This window comes from Leptonychotes weddellii, chromosome 15, assembly GCF_054177405.1.
Source record: "Leptonychotes weddellii isolate Sample4059 chromosome 15, ASM5417740v2, whole genome shotgun sequence".
Taxonomy (NCBI): Eukaryota; Metazoa; Chordata; class Mammalia; order Carnivora; family Phocidae; genus Leptonychotes; species Leptonychotes weddellii.
Window position 1 is genome coordinate 50,439,788 of NC_138383.1, and position 13,395 is coordinate 50,453,182.

General features: G+C 55.8%; 1 long non-coding RNA gene across 1 annotated transcript; it reads left to right on the forward strand.

Annotated features, from left to right (window-relative positions):
* Window positions 1-5,619: 5,619 nt before the first annotated feature.
* On the forward strand, window positions 5,620-7,770 carry LOC115938327 (uncharacterized). The gene is made up of 3 exons (XR_004073468.2): window positions 5,620-5,738; window positions 6,949-7,200; window positions 7,673-7,770. It is a non-coding gene; the product is annotated as an uncharacterized LOC115938327 (long non-coding RNA).
* The last annotated feature ends 5,625 nt before the right edge of the window (window positions 7,771-13,395 follow it).

Below are 13,395 nucleotides of genomic sequence, written 5' to 3' on the forward strand. Positions count from 1 at the left end.
AGAGGAGGTCTCCACGCAAGTCTGGGTGGAGGTGCATCTGGGGATCCCCGTGACTCAGGTGGGGTAACGAGGACCTGCTTCGGAACCCCGGTCCTGGGCCAACCCAGCCTGCCTGAATTCCAGCTTATGAGTCTTTCTTGAGAGCCTCCCTGTATCTCCTGGGAACATTTGTGCGGGGCCCTCGCCGGACATCCAGACAGCCTACAGACCTGGTCTGTCTCTGGCATCCCTTCCTGATATCGGTCCAGGTGGGGCTCCCGATGGTGTCCCTCTGGCCCACACCCTTGGGGTGTGAATTGTGGAGGCTCGTCAAGACATCCAGTGACCTCACCTACAGGACCTTCCCCCCGAAACCCCACGATTCCAAATGGGAATCTAAGTGGGGATGTGGGTGGAAGATGCCAGGTCAGTGGGCTGGATGACCACCTCTAGCCCAACAGCGGAGTTGTGAGAAAGGAGATAGTAGGGAAAGCGGGGCACCAGCATGGGTTCCCCAGAGAGAAATCCCACTGAAGAACTTCCCTGACATCATCAGCAAGCAGCCCATCCTGGCACGGAACCACGTAAGCCCATCCCACGGCTGGACAGCACTCCCCAGTTCTCAAAGCATTTTTCTTTGCTACTTTCTCCCTGCCCCTCAGCAGTCCTGGGAAATAAGGGGGGAGCCTAGCACCCTCACTTCGCGGCTGAGGAGGGGAGAGGGGGTGTGGGATTTACCCGGGATGGCGGCTCGCACCAGCCTCTCCTTCTTCTGGCCAATGTCTACCGATCCTTCTGTTTTCTGCTTGGGCAGGTTTCCTTGGGGAAACCTTTCCAGATCCACCAAGTGAAATTAGTCGTTGGTGGAGCTGGATACTTTGTAACTGTTACCAGCAGGAAGCGTGGATACACTGACTCCATTCTGTGAGCGGTACCTGCACCCATAGGCACTCAGGAAGCATCTGGGGGTTGAATGAATGCATTTTCTCACTGGCCCCGCTGCACGCGGCTGCGTTTGGGGGCCATGAGATCTGTCACCGGAGATGTCCAGCTCGGGGACGCCAGGCCTGCAGAGGCACAGAGCCATGCAGAGGCCTCCCTGCTTCCTCCAGGGAGAGCTCATTGCCTTGTGCTATAAAAACGCCACCAACCTTCAAGCTCCCAGGCTGCAAAATTTGCAAGACCCCAGCTGAGATGGATTGGGGGGGAGCTGAGATTTGGTTATTTCTGCAGGGAGCGGAGTCACTCCTGGGGAAAAGCGAAGGGGGTAGACACAGCCACGTGGGCAGGGTGAACATGGCTGGGAGAGGGGGAAGGAGGAGGGTCCCGAGGGGATCAGCACGGAGACCTGACCTAACTCAGCAGCTGCTGGGTGGGCCAGCCCCCTCTCCTCCTTCCGCTCCACTCTTGGAAGACATGAACACAGCAGAATATTCCGGGGGCGGGGGGTGCAGTGTCAGCAGAGGTGGGGTGGGGTCTCTTGGGGGAGGGGTCAGGACGCATCCCCAGTGGGTGTGAGGGGCCGGGGTCCGTCTGGCAGCTGCGGGGGCGGGGGGTGCCACAGCTTGGGCTAAACTCCTGAGGTGGCTCATGGTTAGTGTTCCACCAAAGTGCTGCCCGCCTCGGGGGACTCAGCGTGGGCCTCATTTATTTCTATGCACCTCTGGTGCGGTCGCAGGCCCACCAGCCCTCCATGGCCGCTCCTGTGTGATCTGCCCCAGGAATCACAGTCGGGATGGGCGGCTTCCTTCCCCGCCAGGAGGCAGCCCTTGGAGCCGCAGGAAGACGCGGTCTTCGGCATCCCTCACTTCCAGGAACCACACGGGCACCCGGGGCTCTCGCAAGTCTCAGCTTACTAGAATGAAACCAAATCCCAGGTCAGGTTCAGAGAGCCATGAAATAAATAGGATTGCATTTTTCATCCGGAGGCAGGACAGTGGAGACACGCCCGCGCACCCCGCTCGAAAGCGCCTTGTTTGCGGTCCTTTTAAAGAGACGCTGCTGATCAATCAATTGGCGCTTTCGTTTAAACCCCGAGCACAGGGGGTAACACAGAACAAAAGCTCCTTTTCTCCTTGCGGGAGTCTTTGAAACCAGCTGTTCCTATTTCTTAAATCTGCAGAACCCCCACGCCCATCCTGTGAACCCTCCTCCTACTTGTTATCCTTGGGAAATATTCAGCAGGAAAGGAACATCTGGGAACACAGGTTTCCATGGAAAAGACAGCAGGCCCGCCTTTGTTCTCAGCACCGGCTGATGGAGACAGTCTCTCTGATGGAGCCACTGCTGGGGTCTCCGCGGGGCTGGGAGCCTCCTCTGCCTTCAGCTCTTTCCCTTCTAGGGGCAGGGTTCCACCTGCAGACTCTGCCCCCCAGCCCGGCTTTGTCGCAGCCTGGGGGATGCGGAGAACCGGCCCGGGAGCTTCCCCAGCGGCTGCCCACGCTCCCATCTCTGCTCCAGCCCCTTGCTGCGTTGCCGGGCTCTGCGGGACCACGGACGTGTTCCAGTTCTGTTCATTTACGGCTTGGGGGCGGCCGGTCAGGCTGTGGCCAAGCAGGACCCAGACGGCTACTGTCTCATTTGGGGCCCAGAGACAGAGAGAGACAGAGAGAGAGAGGGGGGCGTGGACCTCGGAGGTGGTAGAGTCCAGCTCCCTCCTCTAGACACGAGGACCCCAGGCCCAGAGACACTCAGTAACGGGCCCGGGGTCACACAGCAAGGTAGGCACTGGGCCTTGCCTCTCGGCTCCCGTGCACCGCTCTGTGAGTGCTCCATGGAGCCCGAGAGGTGAACCGGCCCGTGGAGCCATGTCCTTGGTAGGAGGAGTGGAACGAGATATCTGGCTGAGCTGAGCTCTGTGGAAGAATGACAGATGGCCCCCTTGCATTGCTAGGAAGTGGGTTCTGGGAACAAGGGCATTTGAGCCATCGGCCGGCAGTGGGCAGGGGGAGCAAGGAAGAGCGGGGTGTAAAGGCTCTCCACCTGGACCTGGGCTTCAGACGCGGGGTCTCTGTGTCGTCAAGGCTGGGGCTGGGCGAAGAACAGCCTTTTAATTTAAACTGCATTTAAAATCAGAGCTTTTCAATTTATTTTAATTGCAACCCCGAGCCTTGCAATTTCTTGAGTGTGTCCATATATATATATGTGTGTGTATCTATATATTTACTTTTTTGAGGCTGTGATATACAGGAGAGAGTAAAACAAGAATTCTCAAACATAGCTGATAGGAGAACACATTTTTAGAGGACACTTGGCAACTGTCTATGAAGGCCTTAAAATATTTATCCCCTTTGTCTTACGAGTTGCATTTCCAGAAGGATAATCTAAGAAAATGATCAGAGATGGAGACAGAGATGTTTATGACCATCCCAAATTAGATCCACTCTTCATATCCTGCCCATTAAGACACAACGCTGAGCGACGGTGTATCCGTCTGGTAAGTTTTTACAAATCACTTAAAAGCAGTGTACGAATTCTGGTGACGTGAGAAACACTCATCATACGTCACAAGGAAAAGGTGGGGTGCACCTGTCTGTACGTATCTTCCGACTATCTTATCTTCCCACGTTTTCATCTGTCTTTCTTTGTTTAGAATCTTGACATCTTGGAAAAAGAGCAAGAAGGGGACACCTTCCAAGCTTATAGTGGCTTCCTCTGGGAGAAGGGGGATTTGGGGCTGTATTAAACTCCTTCCTGTTTTCCATGCTGGCCTCCCGTTATTTTTTAGGGTGGCGCACCTGGAGCCGAGGTCATGGCCAGGCTGGGGTTGAGATTTGGAGTCTGCGGTGGGTGGAGGTGAGTGACGGCCTCTGCGCTCGGTCCCAGGTATCAGTTCCCCCCACGGGTCCCCAGGAGGCCTGCAGACGTGGCGTTGGGACGAGGGTGCCCAGCGGCCTGGGTGGCCCCGTCCCTCCACATCCACAGCCGCAGGGGCCCCGGGAGAAGTCCAGCACAGCCGATAACACTGGAGAAACGGTATGGTGGCCACTGCTTGACCGTCGGCCACCCGCCCAACCTGTGGACCCAGTCACCATGGCAACTGGTGTGTGTCCTGGGAAGAAAGGTGCTCTTGTCGGAAAACTCTGGGGGGCAGGCAGCATGGCCAAGGGGCCCCTGTGGCCGTCAGAGGGTCAGGGGTGGGAGGTCTTGGCCACCCTGCAGTGGGGGTGAAGCAGAACAAGGGGCTCCGAGGGCGTGCTGGGCCTGGGGCAGCAGGGGCTCCAAGCCACCTGGGAGGCAGGACCCCAGTGCGGAGAGAGGACGGAGGGAGGGTCTGGGGAGGTTCTGGGGCCAGAGGTGTGACCTGTGTGTGTCCGGAGTGGGGTCTGAGGGCCTGTTACAAATGCAGCGGTGGAGAGCGTCCGGCCGGCCGCGACTGGGCTTTGTGACAGTTGAGAGGTTCTGCATAATGAGAGCATCCGGATAGAGCGGGGACCCCAAGGCCGAGCTCACGTGCCGACGTAGTTCATGGGGTCAAAGCAGTGGGATGCCTCCAGGCTGCCCCAGCTGATGCCCCAGGCATCTCTCCTGACGCCCATGTGGTCCCAGCCCTCCTGTCTGTGTGTCCCTCCTTGGGCGCAGTGATGACTTCGTCCTCTGCTCTCTCCTTGCTAGTCCGGAGCAGAGTGCGGCCTACGTCGGTGCCTTCGGAGGCCCTGTGTTAGATCCCATTACATGGCGGAGAGATCACAGGCTCAGAGAGGTTCGGGGAAACCCCGGGGTCACACAGCTCCCGAGAGACTCAGAGCTGGACCCAGAACTCAGGCAGACAGTGGGTCTGGCTGATGAGCATTTTGTCCTCAGAGATGGCTGAGCTGTGATGTCCAGGACACACGCCGGGGTCAGTCCTCTTCTGGAAAGGGGACTTCCTCCCTTGGACAGCCTCTTGTGTGCCGGGACGGGCCCTGTCGAGCCAGGGCCCCCGACGGGGGCTGAGCGCACGGCCTTTCTCTGTGTTGGGACAGGGAGGAAGCACGGGCAGCCCTCCCCATGTGCTCCTGCCATTAATACCGTCCTCCTGCCCTGTGACATGGGTGGAAGAGGGCCAGGAATCAGGACACCGGCCTGGCCCTTCCTCCCTTGACATCTGACTCCCCCGGCATGGGGGGGATCCATGTTTTTGGGGGGTCTCCCAGTTCCTCACCTGTGGTTCTTGGTTGCTCAGTAACTACTTTGGAGCTAAGCCTCCTGAGTCGATGGGGAAGTTGAGGGATGCTGAGAGGCTCCCCCCCAATCCTGCTCCTTCTTAACGGGCCACCACCTCTTTCTGTGTGGCCCCCTTGCTGGGGCAGGCCTAGAGGGGGCATCGTGGGGCTCCCTGCGGGTTTCGAGGGGTTGCACAAAGGAGGCTGTGTAAACCCAGCTCGGCTGCAGAGCCCGGGTTGGGGGGTGGGGAGGCCTGGGGGCCGGGGGCCGGGCAGAGGGTTGTCTTTGCAGATCCTGGGCCTGTGAGGCGCCCCTCCGGGCTGAGCAGGGGGAGGCCAGGCCCTGCCTTTCTGAGCCTTCAGATTTCCCATCGTCTGCTTAGTGGGACTCCCTATTTAAATTCTCCACTTGTCTTCCTTCCACAGAATAATTAGCATCTATTTGTTCCCAGAGCTCGCTTGGCGACATGAGTCATTGTGGAAGCTTTCAGCACGGCTCAAGAAATTTCCATTTGATGCAAAGTTGAAAATGGCTGAAGTGGGACCCTGGTGGGGGACCCACCAGCATCTGGTGCCTCCGTAGGCTCCCGCCGGCCCTTGTCTTGGGGGAGCAAGGTGGTGAGAGGGGCCTGTCCTCTGGGGACAGCGTGGGGAGGGGACTCACGATGAGGGGCCCGCTGGGTGGGAGTGGAGGAGAAGGCTCCTAACGCTGCATCCACTGTGACTGAGCTTCGGTAAGGGAGGGGTTTCCGTGCTGAGCCATGGAGGGGCTCACAGAGGCCCCATCCCAGCTTGGGGGTGAGGTCTGCCACGGACCCTGTTCTCGGACATGTTTGCTGCAAGGATGAACATGCATGTTTCCCCCCGTCCTGGCAGAGCGGCCCGGCCCCCGCCTGCCTGAGGGGCTCAAAGCCCCGTGGCTTCCCCTGAGAACAGTGGCTTTCACCCCGAGAGCTCAGCCATGCCAGTGGGGGCTCGTGTGCACATTCCCGGGCCGGTCTCCTGGCTCTCCTGTGGGCGAGCGAGTCCCCGAAACCTTACCTCACGTTCTCTTGGTTGCAAAACCCTCATATACACCGTCTCCTCTGATCCCCCAAGCACCCTGCCAGGTGGACGTGAAGGTCCCATCTGAGACATAGGGAAAAGGAAGCACGTGCTTTGTGATTCAGGGCCTCTCTTTGCCCATCTGTAAGATGGCCAGGCTAGACAAGAGGCTCCCCCAGGGGCTGTCCACACAGTCTCTCCCACGTGGTGTACATTGGGACCCAGGGGAAGACCCTTCCCTGGATGGCGTTGGCGGGCCCTGACCACAGCAGTCTGCACGATGTGGGATGTGGTCGAGCCTTGGGTCCGAGGCGTGGGGTGGGTCTGGTGTCAAACCCTGGCTTGGCCCTTTCTTAGCCTCTGGCCTGGGGCAAGTCTCTTGATGGGCTGGACCTGTTTCCCTCTCATCCAGAGTGGGCTCATGACAACTTTTCTGCCTGTGCCCCCTCCTAGTGTGGATGCCAAATAAGATAATACGTATGCAAACATCCTGTGGCCCCCGTGGATGTTAAGGCAGGGTTTGATTCTTCTGTGAAATGGCAAATGCACATCTTAGGGAATTCAGACTTTGCAGCAGGAGGTGGAGAAGCTTCTCTCCCATCCTGACCCAGCCTCCCTGTTCTGCTGCTGAGATGCAACGTTACTAATTTTTCGTGAGCTGCTTTTCCTTAGAGAATATATGTAAATGCAACATAGTAACGATAGATACGTATGTAGCTCATATACAGATGACTATGGGATTTTTAGGAATATTCACTCAGCAAATATTCCCTCCTCCCAGGAGCATACACCCTGGCCCTATCCACGTGGGAACTGGCCGTGACTTGCTCAGGCTAACGGGGTGTGCGGAGGTGTGACCCGAGTGGGGATGAACTCCAGTTCCTTGATGGAGCTCTCCGCTGGTGTTTCTGCTACGACCGCAGGAGGAAAGGGTCCCGAGTACACGGCTGGCCCTGGAAGCAAGAGGCACGTGGGTCCGAGCTGCCCCTGGGTGTCTGCACATCTCTGAGCCTGACCGTAAATGCTTGCTGCTGTAAGTCACTGAGTTTTGGGATTGTTAGGCAGCACTAGCTGACGGGTATTAACATACGTCCCTTAAAAAAAAAACACCCAAATGGGCGGGATGATGCTGTGGGGACGGCCCCTCTTGCTGCAAACCTCTGACTGTCGACATCCCCACAGTCTTCAGACCTCACCATGGGGTTTCCAAAGAGCAGCGTTGTTCCACAATGGTATGTGGTGTTTAGGGGGTCCCAGAGATGATTTTAAAAGATGCATAGATATATCATTAACTCACCTAGTGAGAAAATGATTCACTTTTCAGATCTCTTTCGCTTCTTTGATTACATCCCGGGGATAGTCCCGGTTGGACGGGACACAGTCCCACCGTTGTGACTTCTCTCATGGACACCAAGGGAAGAGGCTCTAGCTTGGGACCACTGGTGGGTGGGAGTACCTTGCTTCCACTGTATTTTTTTTAAAGATTTTATTTATTTATTTGACAGAACGAGAGAGCAGGAGAGCACAAGCAGGGGGAGCAGCAGAGGCAGAGGGAGAAGCAGGCTCCCCGCTGAGCAGGGAGCCCGATGCAGAACTCGAACCCAGGACCTGGGATCATGACCTGAGCTGAAGGCAGACACTTGACCACCTGAGCCACCCAGACGCCCCTAACCACTGTACTTATTCTTGCCGGTGAACTTTACTTTATGGCTAGTGACCCTCGCGTTTCGCTTTTGGTCGTGATAGCAAGTTTTCCTTTGAAAATGGAAATTTATTTCATGAAGAAAAGAGCTACTTTTGAAAAGTTAAAAATTAGATCATAATACAAGGGTATATATAACTTACATAGTTTAAGAATAATAAGAAAAAATCCATATTCCTTTTTTTCTTACTTTTGATTTTTCTTTTTTCCCCATTTCATTTTATTTTTATTTATTTATTTATTTTTAAAGATTTTATTTATTTATTTGAGAGAGAATGAGATAGAGAGAGAGAGAATGAGAGGGGGGAGGGTCAGAGGGAGAAGCAGACTCCCTGCTGAGCAAGGAGCCCGATGCGGGACTCGATCCCGGGACTCCAGGATCATGACCTGAGCCGAAGGCAGTCGCTCAACCAACTGAGCCACCCAGGCGCCCACCCATTTCATTTTATTTATTTATTTTTCATCACTACAGCTGCCCTCCTTAATCCCTATCCCCCATGCCCCTCACCCCCTTCCCTCTGGTCACCATCACTGTGTTCTCTCTAGTCAAGAGTCTGTTCTTGGTTTGTGTCTCTCTGTGTTTTGTTTTTTTTTTCTTTGCTCGTTTGTTTTGTTTCTTAAATTCCACATAGGAGTGAAATCACGTGGTAAAATCCATATTCCTGACACCGTATCTTAAAGCCACTTGTGGAAAAGGAGGTTTTTGGGGAGAGAGCTGCCCTCGCCCCCATCTAAGAGCTGCTCAGTAGGACTGGGGCTGGTGCTCGGTGGCAGCCTCGGAAGTTTAAAAATGCCCAAAGTCGGCATTACCGACCACCCTCTTCGAGCCGATCCCCACGCCCAGCACTTTACAAATAGTGTCTTACTTAATTCTCATAGTGACTGAGAGGTGCTGGCAGGGGAAAAAAAAATCAGTGCACGAAGCTTGTGGTCTGATTCTTTTACTTTTCTGGGAAATAATTTTGGGCTTCCGGAAGAGTTGTGAGGATAGTACAGAGCATCCCCTACGCCCTTCCCCCAGCTTCTCCTGATGCCGACACTTACAGAACGTAGGATGATCCCCGAGACTGGAGAATTCACGCTGATTTGGTGCTTCTGACTCACCCGCGGATCTTGTGGGACCCTTGGCAGGTTTTCTTCTGAACCCTCCTTTCCAGTCCAGGACCCCCTTTTGCATCTAGTCCTAGCTAATCTAATCCCCTTCCAGTCTGGGACAGTTCCAGAGTCCGTCTTCATCTTTCATGACCTTGATACGTGGCCAAGAGCGCCGGCCAGTGATTTGGGAGAATGTCGCTCCTTTTGGGTTCGTGGGATGCTGCCCCGTTTTGCCTCCTCACTGCTTCACATCTGGAGGCACCTGATGTCAACACGCCTGGGGGACGTCTGGGCACATGTATGTGGCTGAGGTTTGGGACACCTGCCATGGGCAGAGGCAGTCTGTGGCCTTTGTGACGTGGATTCGTGTCCACACAGCAGCTGTCCCGCCCCGGCCTCCTGTGAGCATCCTCTGCCCAGGGTCGTCACTCATGGCCCGGCTCTGCAGTGGCCATTGCGGGAACCCGCGTCTGCATCCCCGTCCCCTGCTCCCCGCAGCCTGGCCTGGATGGTGACTGAGCTCAGACTCTGCTTTGTCTTTTTGGCCGTGCTTTCTGACCCGCGCTCACGCTGGCTCAGACGGATGGTGCCTGACAGCGCTTTGCATTAGATCTCCCCTGGGCTGAAGCTTTGTAGGCAAGCAAATAAAGACGTCGGGGCAGGTGGGGGAGTGGGGACCCCCTCAGCAGGGGCATCTCTGCCGCCTTTCCTTTCAACCCCAGAAGAGACGTTCCCAACTGATCTCGCTCACCATCTGTTGCCAAACCATTGCTCTGTTTGACTTTCTTTCCCTTCAGGTTGAGGAAAATGTCGTGAGAAATCACACCCGCTCTTCCCTCTGCGATCGGGGACTCCTTCCCAGCTGGACTCCTCCCGGGGCTTGGGAAGGATGCTGGGGGCTTGCATCCACTGCTGCTGGCCCCGGGCAGCCCGCTCGGGCCTCACCGGGTATGGTCCCGAGGAGAAAAGCCAGTTACCCGGATTAAAACCTCTGCCTCTCCCAGGCGTCTGCAGAACGAGGAGATGGTGTCACAGGGAGGCCCTGGACAATCCCCGGGGCCTGCAGGGATCCCACCACCAGGCTCACACGGAATCTGGCTCCCGGCGTCACTGCCTCGGGCCGACTGGCTTCACATGTTAAAGCTGACACGTGAAGATGAGAAATAACGTTAGTTATGATTCTTTGTCAATATGAGTCCTTGCCTGATTTTTCTTGCTTCTGGGCAACGTCCTGGTTTCTGACCCGGAGATGCCGGGGAGACTGAGCAGTTTCTAGGGAGCAGAGAAGTCGGGGAGCTGAGCCGGCAGGGACGGTGTGGCTGGGGGCTCTGTAGAGGGAGGGTTCGTTAAGATGGAGTGGAAGGACTGGGCTGAGAACAGTCTTCAGTGAGTAACAGCGTGGGAGGCCCTATGCTTTCGTTCTGTCTGGACAGTAAGGTTTCTCTGCAAAGTCAGGATTGATTCTCTTATTTTCTCTTACGGATGAGCAAGCAGAGGCCTAGAAACTTTCCAGAGGCCACACAGGATCCGGACTCAGGTGTCTGTCCTCTGAGTCACCACATGAAGACAAGGACGACCGCAGGGGGCCGGGGACAGGCATGCACGCATGGCAGAGTCAGCGTCTAGACTGTCCTTGTCCCCAGCGTGAGCACCGCTCGGTTTTCTGGAGAGAGAGGGCCGGGTCGCGGCAGTGACAGGAACAGACCGCCGCTTCAAACAAAGACTTTAATGAGATTCTGCGCCGGCTCAGGACATTCTGTTTCCCTCTGGGTAATTTCCCAATGCTATCGTTTTGCATACCCCGTTTGCTCGCCCTTCTCCGTCCCGCCCTGGCCCATGACCGCTCTGGTGTGTTTGATGTTCCTGAGATACCAAGGATCCTTCCCTGAATAACAAACAGGTTTCACCCTTCAGAAGAATTTGCAATTTCCCTCTTGTGTTGGCATCTTCCCCAGGAGGTGTTCTTCCCGGTGGACGTCCGAACCTTCTTGCAGATTCCTTGTCTGCGGAGCACGTGGGCCTGGATTTTTAGATCCTGGGCTCGGGGCGTCTTCAGACCCACCCGGGAAGTGCTGGGGTCCCCAGAGCAGTGAGCAGCCCTGCCTTGATGTGTTGTTGGTGGGAAGTGACTTCTCGGAGGCTTCTGGATGGGACATGCTCCTAGAGGTCAGCTCTCGCAAACATTCATCAGTTCCAGCCGCTAGTGCCACAGGGCTGAGCCAGCATCTCGTGAGGTCCTCAGATTCTGCGGGTTAGGAATGTGGACAGGACCCAGCAGGGGTAGTGAGTCTCTGCTCCATGATGTCTGCGGCCCCAGCTGGGCAGACTTGAAGGCGGCAGGGGAGGGGGGGTTGCCATCCATGGCATGGGGCTGGAATCCTCTGGACGTGCTGTCACTCACATCTGACGATGACAGTTGTTCTCTGCTGAGCTGCACGCGGGGCGCCTCTGCTTGTCTTCTCCACGTGGTTTGACATCCCATGCAGCATGGCCGTTGGATCGCAAGGGAGGCAAGACAGAGCGCGTGGCACGTGGGTGATGTAGGCGTGGAGGTCACAAAATGTCTCTCCTCTCACGTGCAGATGTCTGCTCAGGCACAAGGGGAGGGAGCATTGACCCCACCGCTCCGTGGGGAAGTGGCAAGGCTCCAGAAGAGGACATCTTTGCAGCCATCTTCGGAAAACACAGCCTGTCACCCCATTTCGCACGTGAACCCCGTCCTCGCTGCCTAACACCTGCTGGTGCAAACTCCCCTCCTCTGATGGTTGGAAGCCAGTTCCGGATGACTTAAGCCCCAGGGGTTTACTGGCACAAGGTGGGGGACGCCGAAGGCTTGGCATAAAAAAGGACCAGTGTGGCACCAGGAGCGGAAGAACAGAGCTGTCCTGTCTAGACCCTGCCTGGGGGACCAGCGAGCCTCAGTTTGTGCTTGAATCCCGTAGTCACTCTGCCCACAGTTCAAATGATGGGGAGGGAAGATCTGAACGGCTTGCCTGGGCCGTGAACTTCCTCCCGGCTTCACCCTGAGCGTGCTACTTCATGACTCAGTTTCCTCATCTGTAAATTGAGGACATGAACAGTAGCTACTTCCTAGGTTATGCAAATTCAAATGAGACGATGCTCCTGGGTGCCCAGCTCAAGGTGCAGTGCGTGGTACCTTTTCAACAAATGTTGGTCAGTAACAGCGATAACAGTGTTTTGGCCGGCTTGCTTCGAGCCTAGTGCAGGGCCAGGCACAGAGTCGATGCTCCAGAGACAGCCCTGGATGATTGAATGATCCAAAGAACGGAGAAAAGAACAGCTTCTGCTCTCATATGCGGTGATCGAGGTCTTCGAAGCCGTCGTTAGGCGCTTCTTGTAACTAGGTCAAAACAAGAAAAATCAACCTCCAAGAATCTCGGTGCATTGAGGTATCAGACCCGCCCTCCTTAGCAAGTGTTTTCTGTCTCCGGTCGTCACTCTGAAAACACTCCCTGGCGTTGCTGCTCCTTGCCCGAGTCCTTCCCAAATGCTGCTGGCGGTCAACAAAAGCGCTCCACTCTAGGAGGCACATCGTGTGTGGACGGGTTGCATTCCACATCCGTTCTCTTGTCATATTTGATTATGGAGGGAGGCGGCAGAGAGGGGAGGCTGAGCAGGGGACGGACTGATGCAGGGAAGTCACGAATGCCCACAAAAGCAGCCACGGAGATTTACCACCCTTGGAGCCCCGCGGCGGCTCACGCTCACGGGATGAGCTCATTCCTGGCTCAGCAGCACTTTCCAGGCTCGAGTCACGGAGCCCCAGTCACCGTGAGATAGCCGCTTTCCATGCTATGAATCATCAGAGTGGCCGGCAAGTGCCGACCCATTTAGCAGTGATGCCCAAGCAGGTGATACCCTCTGAGGCTGGCCCAGGCGTCCGCACCTCCAGGCTCTGTGATCTCTAAGTGGATTACCCTGCAGCTGAAGGTGACAAACCCAGCTTCTTGGCCAAGACGTTGCTTGAATGGGTCAGGGCAAAGATTTCCCTCTGTCTGCTACACCTGAATTCTGGGCCCTTCCTCATCAGGGCTGATGACTCCCTCCTTCCCATTCCTCCTCGTCCTCCCCATGTCCCACCTCATCTTGGGACTCTGAGGAATCCTCCAGCATTTATTTAATTCAGTTCAATAATTATTTATCGAGTTGTGTGGCAGACACCTAAGGTCTTTGTGTCATGTCTGTCCCTTTGGTCTGTCTCTAATTTCAACTGTGGCTGTAGACGTGTGGCTATGGATGAAGGCTGAGCCTGGATCATGGTCAGAGAATGAGTCCTGATTCTGGTCACGGACTGAGTCCTGATTGTGGTCACAGACCGAGCCCTGATCATGATCACAGACTGAGTCCCAGTTGCAATCACAGACTGAGCTCTGGTCTTGGTCACAGACAGCCCCACTGTGGTCACAGACT